The 10,735-nt window shown below is 35.9% G+C and overlaps 1 long non-coding RNA gene across 1 annotated transcript; it reads left to right on the top strand.

Moving 5' to 3' along the window:
• The first annotated feature begins 7,102 nt into the window (after positions 1-7,102).
• LOC129923689 (uncharacterized) lies at positions 7,103-9,494 on the top strand. Its single transcript, XR_008775689.1, has 3 exons — positions 7,103-7,948; positions 8,299-8,367; positions 8,719-9,494. It is a non-coding gene; the product is annotated as an uncharacterized LOC129923689 (long non-coding RNA).
• The last annotated feature ends 1,241 nt before the right edge of the window (positions 9,495-10,735 follow it).

The raw sequence follows: 10,735 nt of genomic DNA, 5'->3' as shown, positions 1-10,735 counted from the left end.
CTTTTAAATCCCTGGAAGACGGAATATACATCCATAGCAGATCCGATGGAAGGCTCTTTAACCTGGCACGTCTTAAAGCAAAACGAAAAGGCGTCGTATCTTGATAAGGGAGCTGCTGTTTGCCGATGACGCGGCACTCGTATCTCACTCACAAGGAGGTCTACAGAAGCTAGTGAACGCCTTAGCAGCTGCTTGTCAAGAGTTTAGCCTTACTATAAGTCTCTCCAAGACCGAAATCCTGGCACAAGACGTCGCAGAAATACCTATAATACAAATTGGGAACCACACCCTTTCAGTGGTGCAGGAATTTACCTACTTGGGTTCAACAATTGTCAGTAACCTAGACTTAGACATCGAGCTGACAAAAAGGATAGGAAAAGCTACCACAGCATTGGCAAAACTCTCCAAGCGCGTCTGGGAAAATGGTAACTTGACCACAGCGACAAAAATTCTAGTCTACAACGCCTGTGTTGTGAGCACTCTCCTTTATGGCAGTGAGAGCTGGTCAACATACATGTACCAAGAGCACAGATTGAATAGTTTCCACTTGCGCTGCCTGAGACGCATAATGGGCATCTCTTGGAGGGACCATGTCTCCAATCAGGAAGTTTTAAGATTGGCCAATATGAACAGCATGTATGCTCTCCTGACACAAAGAAGATTACGCTTGCTCGGACATGTCACCCGCATGCCAGATGGCAGAATCCCGAAAGATATCTTATATGCTGAGCTTGTGGAAGGAGTCAGACCCAAGGGCCGCCCAAGACTAACATATAGAGATGTCTGCAAGCGAGACATGAGAGCCTCAGGCATCAGCGAAAGTATGTGGGAAAACATAGCCAAAGACCGGAGTGCATGGAGACAGACTGTGCGTGCTGGGACAACCCTTGCTGAGAACAAAAGAATTGAAGCGGCTTTAATCAAGAGGGATAAAAAGAAAGCTGCCCTGTCTGCTAGCCCTAAATCAGAGGCATACACATGTACGAATTGTGGCAAAGTCTGCCGTTCTAGAATTGGCTTGATTAGCCACACCAGATTCTGCCCCGTCTCAAGATTAAGCCAAAACCAGTGACTCATTTGGGCGCATCCATTGCCTTTCGAGACAAAAGGAGCCATATAAGATGCCTACTGTAATAGTCCTGCCTTGTATTTGTTGATGGCTGTCGGACTTCGACACTCTGGAGGCCTCAGACAGGACAGGGGTGAAGAGCCCCATGTCCAGGCCTGGTGGTTGGATAAAAGCAGCCTTTCTAACCATCAACGGGATAATGGCGCCTACGGCGCCGACGCCCTACTGGACTTCACTGAAGGAGGCAAGGGCAGAGGCGGCCTTAGCAGTGCGCGGGGCCCTAAGCCGTAAGTGTAGGCTATATATCCATACCACATCACATCACTAAATGTCTCGTCCGCCTCTAATGCTGTAGGTCTTATTTTTGCTACAAAACATAGTACCTTACTTATGTACTGTACTATTGGCCGTTTGACTACATTACATAATGTACTTTATGAAAGATTTTGCCTTAAAGTTCAATCAACGTAACTAATGATTAAGACATTTGTTCATGAACAATCAACAAACTACATAATAATATTTCTGCTAAACACTCTGAAGGTTAAGATTATGGCCGCCGCAAGAAGAGCTCAAAAGGTCGATTGTTGATGCGAATAATGTGTGCTTGGACTCCTTGGTGCTTTCCCTTCAAGTTTACACCATTGTATTTGTATCCCTGGACACGACAATCGGCGATGTCCTGACCAACGTTCACCAGCGCAGCAAGAAGCGCCATGACAAACCATTTCCTGTTAAGTTGTCAACATTAGGATACGTCCAAAAAAACTCAATATAAGGGACATCAGCTCTTGTGGCTAACATCAGGTGTGTAGTCAAGAATGACGGGAAAACATTTTGCAAGTTTAATTTTATCAATGTTCCCTTTTACTTCTGATGCCATAATGTTCATATGCTCGTTTTGAATCCTATGCCCGATGTAATGGCCGTGAGCCTCGGCGTTCTTAATTCTTCGAAGATGTACTTGCATGGTTGGGTCGACTTCGGCTATCACCGTTGTCCGTTTGTTTCTCTGTTCTCCCACGATATGCGGTGTTGTTTTCTTAAAGGTACTGTACAATCGCTAGAATTTTTGTTAAGACTGCGCGCTACAGCAGTTTTACTTTTCTAATTTTTCTTGCATCACGTTATTCGTTGTGCTACCATTTGACATTCTCAGAGCTAAATCCAACCAGAAAGTCACACACTTAACGGGATGTACAGAAACCTCGTGATGCTGAAGTTTATGTCATGTTAAGAGCTTACATAGAAATAGTATGTAAAGATGCCTGGAAAGATTTCCAAAGATATTGAGTATATATGAGAATCGTTCTGGTTTTCGAAGCTGACAGTGCTAGGGAATCTCCAATCGCAGGGCCTGGGAAGGTTGTCCCACTTGCCACCCCCTAAGACCACTACTGGGCATAGGCGTAGCTAGGGGGGTTGGGGGTTCAATAATGTTTCCTTTTTCTTCTGATTACATCAGGTCCATAAGTTGTTTCGAAACTGTCATATCTTTGACATATGCTGATAACGCGAATGTTTATTTGTATAGCATTAGGGCCTCTTCTGACCTTGTTAGAATGTTCTTTGTGCAAACATTAAATAACTTTATCCTGATCAATTTTGTCGTTGCGTAGTGCCACTATGTTCACTGAGTAATTTGACCACAACACATATATTTAGAAGCAAGCATCGTCTCAACAGACAAAACATTTAATAATCATAATAAAATAGTGCATAATAACTTGGCAACTCCAGCCATGGAAATACATCACTTAGAACCCATTTATATTACATCTCGTATCTCTTACACAATACATACATACATCTCTTTACTCACAGGAGTCCAAAAGGTAACTTAGGTTTTCACCCTGTGGTCAAATACAGACCAATTATTTCTTCGTAAATAAGGCACGAGATAGTCAAATGACTATTAACTCACTCCATGCCACATTGAATCTCTAACGAGTATGTGACAGAAACCTATGCCAGATGTTATGTTCTGGTGTCTGGGCTGTAAATTGTTTGATAGTTAATATCGAGCCTTTCCTGTTTTGTGCAATCTTTAAGCGCGCGAGAGAGTTGTCATGTTTTTTTACACCTTCAAATCAATTAACTTCTGATACGAAGCAACTTAGCATATAGTGATTTCACTGAAATAAAGTTTATGAGGATAAGCTATATAATTGTAATAAACTGGAATAAGCTAATCTGTAGTTCATGTCCGACCATGTACGCTTTATTATGGGCTTGCAATTCAAAATTCTGTAGCACGTAGTGGTGACGATTTTTTTTTTCATTTTGCACATAATTATAGCTATCATTATATTTAGTAAAGGCCTAGAATATGATAAAATGTTGTTTTCTTTTTGTCTTGGAGGAAAAATTCTAGGCAGCTGTCAATTTGAGAAGAATTTTGAGTTGGATGGCTGTCTGGTCGTACGGTTTGCGTGCTGGATTGTCGTTCAGATTTATTGATGGTCAAGGGTTGTGTAATCAGTGCCTGCTTCTCTTGTGCTTCTGATGTGTGTTTTAATTGTAATCAATTATTCATCTGTTCTTGAACCTGTTTCCGTGTTGTACGTTGCAGTCTGTCCACCTTAGCATAAGTGGCCGCTCAAAAGCACACCAGCAGTCACATTAATGACATAATCAAAAACCAAACTGACCATGATTAGGAACACTTCAGAGATTGCATCTTGAGGAAGGCGAGACTATTCGCAGACAAACTAGGTAATGAATTAGTGCTGCCGATACACCAAGCAAAAAACATGTGTTTGGATTTTGGGATTATTAAAGAGCACTGCTTTACAGTCCGTATCTGGATTCGTTAGTTTCTTCGTTAACGTCTCTCTTTTCAAGCAATACTAATGCTCAGTTCAACCTGTTTTGTTTACATCCTAAAACGATGCAAGAGCATGAAACAAGTAGGCCTATTTATCTTCTTATCTTATATCATACAGACGTTACTTAAAAAAAGAAGATGAATACGTCCTACGCGTCATGCATTTACAGTGAAATTAATATTGCATAGGTAAGGGGGGGGGCGAGGGGACACCAGCTCTTTTCTTTTATATGCTCGGGGGAAAAAATTGAAGCTATGACTTTGAGCCATAGGTGGTAACTTGCATCCCCCTGCAAAAAAATCCTGCGGGCGCCCATGAACACCCAATATATCTTGTCTATGAAATATACAATGAAATATGTCTTGATGTGAAATGAAATCTACATGTTCTTAGCAGCTTGTTGCCCAGATACTTAACTACTATTAAAGACGAGCACATCAATTTCAACACATAAAACTAGTCAATTAAACTTCATACAGACTTTTATAATTGCTTAAATTCTCACGTGACTTCTACTGTGACCTAATCACTTCTCTTTACATCGCTACTTTTCTAAAATCTTCTAACAACTCTCAGGTCGACCGACTACTAGCCTACTTAGTTACTGGACTTGTAACAACTCTCAGGTCGACCGACTACTAGCCTACTTAGTTACTAGACTTGTAACAACTCTCAGGTCGACCGACTACTAGCCTACTTAGTTACTGGACTTGTAACAACTCTCAGGTCGACCGACTACTAGCCTACTTAGTTACTAGACTTGTAACAACTCTCAGGTCGACCGACTACTAGCCTACTTAGTTACTAGACTTGGATTTCCTTCTACGTTTTCTTTTTTACACGGCTACTACAGCTTGACTTTCTTCTTAAATGGCTTATAGCCTTGCCGATTCTTTTATCCGTGGTTCAATAGAAGCGAGTCACAATGTCATCCTTTCTAGCTCTATATTGGCCAAAATAACCTAAATATTAGAAACTACTACAGGATTACTATTTTACTATTTTACCAGTGACTCAAATACAACAGAACAAAACATAATATTGATCTTATATTTAGATCTAGGCTATGAGAGGTTTCTGTAAATCCCGTTAAGTGTGTGACTTTCTGGTTGGATTTAGCTCTGAGAATGTCAAATGGTAACAAAAAAAAAGCAAATTAACACACAAAAAACAAGTTCAGCATATATTTGTGTTATTGCAACTTTATTAATATAATTGTTAGAAAAAAAGTGTTTATATAGTTAATTATATAATTTACGCCTACAAACAGCGTGCATCACCGGTTTAAGCAAGTGTAACAAAAAGAAAATCTCAGAATACTAAGTTGGCAACACCTCTGTGACATCATTGTAAACAAAATGGCAGCGTGCTGAGCAACCTTGACGTCGCTAATGCTTTTTGTTGATGTCATATAAATATAAAAGTCCTCTGTTTTACAAGAAAATCTTTTAAAAACACAATTTATATTTATTTATTGTATTTTTAAAAAAAAATTTGAATTTTCGGCGAATCATTAATTTTTGACGCTCATCTTCATGATTACCAATTTATCATCTGAATCGCTATCAATAACGTATCCAGCCATGTCTATTTTTATTTACATTTTCTCAGTCCATTACAATACGTCACTTCCGGTTTCGGCCATTGAAGCTGATTTTCAAATCTCGTTATTTTTTACACTTTCAAATTACTTTTTCTAATATAAATACGCTTTTCTAAAATCTCAAATTTTTAGGAACTAACTTTGATGCTATCTACTATCTAAATCAATCGCTATCTCAATTTCGAAAAAAACCTCTTCAGTTGGTCTTTAAGGCGATTTTTAAATTTCATTGGCTATTAACCAAAGAAGACCCACATAAAACACTTTTATATAGGCATGGAAATATGTGTATTTCATAGCCAGCATAGTCCATTAAACTAAAATAGAATAAATAGGCTTGTACGCAATCGTTTCTATATTTTACTATGTAAGCCATTGCGCACAACACAATAATAAGCTTAAGTGTCAATAAATATAATTTAAACATGATATGATTTGCATTTAATTGTGTTTAATTTATTGCTAATCTTTTATAGACTTAGAAAAGATATTTCACAAGCTTAAAATTTAAAAAGAATATAAATCCAAGATGGCCACCTTGCCGTTACAACCAGATTAGTTTTAAAAAGGAATTTATTTTTTTTCACATAGCTTCTTGCATGCACAGATTTGCTGTACAAATAAACTTGCAGGTTTTAGCTGTGTGTTAATGTGAATAAATCTTTTAAAAAAAGGGCATTTTGTTTTTCTTTTTTATATAAAACAGCCTTTCTCAAAGGGGGATACGACTTGCTGTTTAAAAAAAAAAGGGGGGGGGGCGCAAAGACATTCACTTTTCAAGAAACAAAACTGTTGTATTTAATACAACACCTAAAATCGACCTTATTTACAATGTTTCAAAGGGAAAATTGATTGAATTCATAGGTGTCGTTTGATCACTTAAGTGAGACCTTATAGAATGCAGGCATAGCTGTAGGCCTATCGTTTTCGCAAAAGTAAGAAGGGAATGTGCAACACTATTAATATGCAACTAGCCTAGAGGGACTCAAAACTTTTTGATAAAGACGATATTTCAATGCATGTAGCCTCTAATATGATTTTACTTGAATTTTTCATGCCAGAACTTTCTGTTTTCTAGCTACTGTCGTACATGGTTAAATTGTGTGGATGACTTTTGTATGACAAAAAAGACATGTGTCAAGAAGTCTTATTAAATTTCACTTGAAAATCTTTCTACGACCATACCCATTACGGATAAACATGATCTAGAGCTATAACAGGGATGAAGAACTGAGATAGATGCTAGGAGAGGCAAAACATATTCAATATTGTCCCGTCCCATTCCTTTCTTTAAAGTCAACATTCTTCTAGCAATGAGAAAAAATGCGCTGTTAACGCAAAGAATCAAACTGGGCATTCCACATAAAAACTTTTCTAATGTACAAACATTACACGTGGACATTTTTATTCCTCGTTATAGTCTATTGACGCAAAACAAGGTTGAGAAACGCTTACATAAAACAAATAAATAGGGGCCTTACAGCCAACAATGGCAAGTGTGTAGGGAAAGTCACCTAGAGATGTGTAGTCAAGCGGCATTCATGTATGGTAGGGTTCATTCAGTAACCTAACTCTGGGGGGGAGGGAGGGGGGGGGTGAATGAGCGGCTCAGTTTCCCAGAGGAAAAAAAATCAAGCTGATAATTGTAGGCTTAGTGCCCTTCCCCCACCTGTTTCTGAAGAGATGGAATGACCAGTATCGTAGGCGAGGCGAGGTCAGTACAGGTAAAAACTGGTGCATGGTGAGAGGTGGGGTTAGGTGTGACGTGACGTCAGTTACAAGCAGAGAAGGGAAATATTTTGTGGGTTCAGAGTGATAACCAATCAAGCTAGGTCTAGTATTTAAATAAAATTGCTCAATGAAATGAATTTGAAGATAATATATTGGTTTTAACATATATTCTTTATGCTTTGTACGCAATGTTTTCCTGGTGTTGGCAAACGTTAACACTCATGTTTTTTGCGTTCGCAAAGCTTTACAGACCCTACCACAAGTTGAGTTAAATTCTAAGTATAAAAAAGTGTTGGCAATCAAAGCATCTAATCTATTTTTATTGACCAATAGCTGATGAGTTTATATATACTTTCATTTTTTTCCTAGATCTAACCATTAGGAAGTTAAAAATTAAAAACTGAAAAAATGCGCCAACGTGTGCGCAATTGGTGATTTACTCTATGTTTCTTATCAGATTTAATTAATGAAGTTTAGGTGCATTTTAACCAGTAATAAGGCTACAAAAGTAGCATCAGGTGTATTCTAACCATTGGTATTTTTCCTGGCAACATTTCTATTCTAGTCTGTGATAAATTATAAATAAAAAAAAATGTTTGTAATGTTTCAGTTATTAACAAGTAGAACCATGGCAACCAGTTCTGATAATGTACCAGAATGGCTCAAGGATCATACTTATACTATTTCTACTCTCTGGGCATCCATTCAATATTTAATGTAAGTACTACTATACAATTTTTATTTTAGTTATCAAATAGATGTTTTATGAATTGTGTGATTTTCATGGTCAAGCAACATCCAAATATCTGGGATGGAATTTAACATTTTTCTCTAAGTTTTTTTTTTTTTATTTATAACACTCGTAAGCACATTCATCTTTCATGAATGCCTAATATACCTTGGCTGTTGTGCAGGCCATTCCTTTACAATAAACTGTTAGATGAAATTAGGTAAAATTGTCTGATAATTTGTATGTTTGATACAACGTTTTCAATTTAATAATATTATTTTTTAATTGTAATGTTTTCAAAAGAAATTAACCAATATGCCTAATTGTATAATTACAGTTATGTTTGGAAATGCAAGAAAAAGGCATGCATTCCTGAAAAGTCAATGATTGGTTGCACCTCTTAAAGGTAAGGTACTGCAATTTTTCCCATGTACTTTTCTCATAAGCTGAAGTACTTGTATTTTTGAAAAACTAGTTTTCCATGAAAATGTAAATCATAATATATGTTATAGTTGCTTTTAGATTAGTTCAATGTGCATCAAATTAACTGAACATCTGCCTTCACCTATAGTAATAATTCATAACTATTAAGGTCAGGGCCATGTCTACACATTAACGCAGTAGCTCCTTTTAGTTACAGACTATTTTTAGAATGGCAAAATTATATAACTATACTTAATAACATATATACGTTTAGCATGGTCAACACATATTTTTTTATTTTTTTTTTAATCCTTTTATTTATTTTTATAACTAGATAACTTTCTGTTATGAGAAAAGATGAGATTCTTGGACTCCTGCATAGCACCACCAGAAAGGAAAATCCCATCATGTTGCAAAATAAAAGTCTTGGACCAATTTTAATTTAAGATATATATATTATACTGTAAGCTGTATACATATTTATGTATATCCTGTCATTCAGCCAACAGGTTTGGATTTAGTATTTCTTTAAATCTGTTTGATATTGTACTTGAAAACTATTAATCTGTGCCCCATTAAAACAAGAGGGAGTGCAGTGGATGAGTGGTAAGGGAAATTTTACTTTTTTAACATTAAAATAAGAATCTAACAAAAGTAAACATATAAAATATGGTGCATTCTCCTTAAAACTAAAACCTGGTGCAAAGGTTTAAAATGTTGGCAAAAAAAAGCAACACCAATTAAATATTCTTAATTCCCTTTGCAAAACTTACTGAGAAGAACATGCATGTTGTTCCCTCATAAGTTTCTTGACAGAGGAAATCTTGTTTATATTAGATTTGAATTAAGCAAATTAAGAAAAAAATTATAATCATTATTTCAAATGGTTGTATCTAAACCTTATGAATTATTTTTCAGTTATAAGTATATTGAAATGAATGGATAATCATGAAATTGTTAAATAATTGCTGCTATCATTCCATTGACTAAAGAACCATGTTTTTTTTAAAATTAATTTCAAAATGATTTTTTTCAAGCAGAGTTCACATAGATCTTGAGTGAAATTTTTCTTTTTTTGACTAATGCTTCAATTTTATTGTATCATTAGTTTTTTATTTTTATTACCCAGAATATTTTAAAAATGAGTACACTATTTTCCTGTAATAATGTAACTTGGTATTCACACATCAAAATACGCTATAATCTTTAGGCCATATAGATTTGTATAAATATAAATTAACTTGCTTAAATACATTGTAAATGTATATTGTTTGGATAAGAATAAAGTTTTTTTGTAGACAATTATTGTTCAAGATTTGTTGATGCTCCTGCTTAATAAATTATATATACAGGTCATTAGTTTTAACACACTACTGACACAAGAAAAACTGGTCGCCCCCACTTCCATTACATAGATGTAATAAAACGTGACCTCAAATCAGTGAACATCAATACTGACAATTGGGAAGACATAGCTTTAGACCGCAACAGATGGAGAGAGACAGTGACCAAGAAAGCTATGGACAGTGAAAGTACATGGGTCTCAGCTCAGGAAGAAAAACGTACAATCCGAAAAACGGCCAGCTCCTCTACCACCGAAGCAAAAGCCACCTTAACCTGTGCTAGCTGTGGACGGGAGTGTCTCTCCAAAATAGGGCTCCACAGCCACATGAGGAAGTGTGCTCTGAAATGAAACCTTAGTCTTTCTACGGCTGAAGGAGGCCAATGATGATGATGATAAAGGTCATTAGTTTTAACACGTCTGATAATAAATGACAGTACAAGTTATTGAATGAAAATTTGTCATTATTTCATCTGCTTTAGGCCTACATCAATGTGAGGTACCAGTACTTTGATTGTGTCACACAACAATTTAAAGCAACATTTTGAAATGAATAGTGTGTAGAATTGACAGTAAATACTTTTAAGTGATGGGCTGTGATCTGCATGAATTGAGAGCTGATCATGTATTGAATTTGTGTTTTTGATCTTTACTTCAAGTAAATGTTAATGAACAATTAATTTTTAATGAATAAATAATTTAAAAATAAATACAAAGAAACCATAAACATCTACTTTATTTTAATAATTTTTTTTCATCAAGAACAGAATTTCCAACTTTACATTCTTAAAATAAAATATAATTTATTTAGAGTAGAGTCAGAACACAAAATCAGAGTTTTGAAATTAAGTAAATTAAGCTAAGCTGTGATTTCTTATAAACATTTGTATATAGACTACACACAATTTAATTATTATTTTTCAACAAATTGCAGGAACTAGTACATGTACTTATGCATATTTGACAATAACAAACCTTAGTCAATGAAATAGTAATACTAGTAAATGAG

Source organism: Biomphalaria glabrata, chromosome 17 (genome assembly GCF_947242115.1).
Source record: "Biomphalaria glabrata chromosome 17, xgBioGlab47.1, whole genome shotgun sequence".
NCBI lineage: Eukaryota > Metazoa > Mollusca > Gastropoda > Planorbidae > Biomphalaria > Biomphalaria glabrata.
The sequence above is the reverse complement of the archived record's forward strand: the minus strand, read 5'-3'. Positions and strand labels throughout refer to the sequence as shown.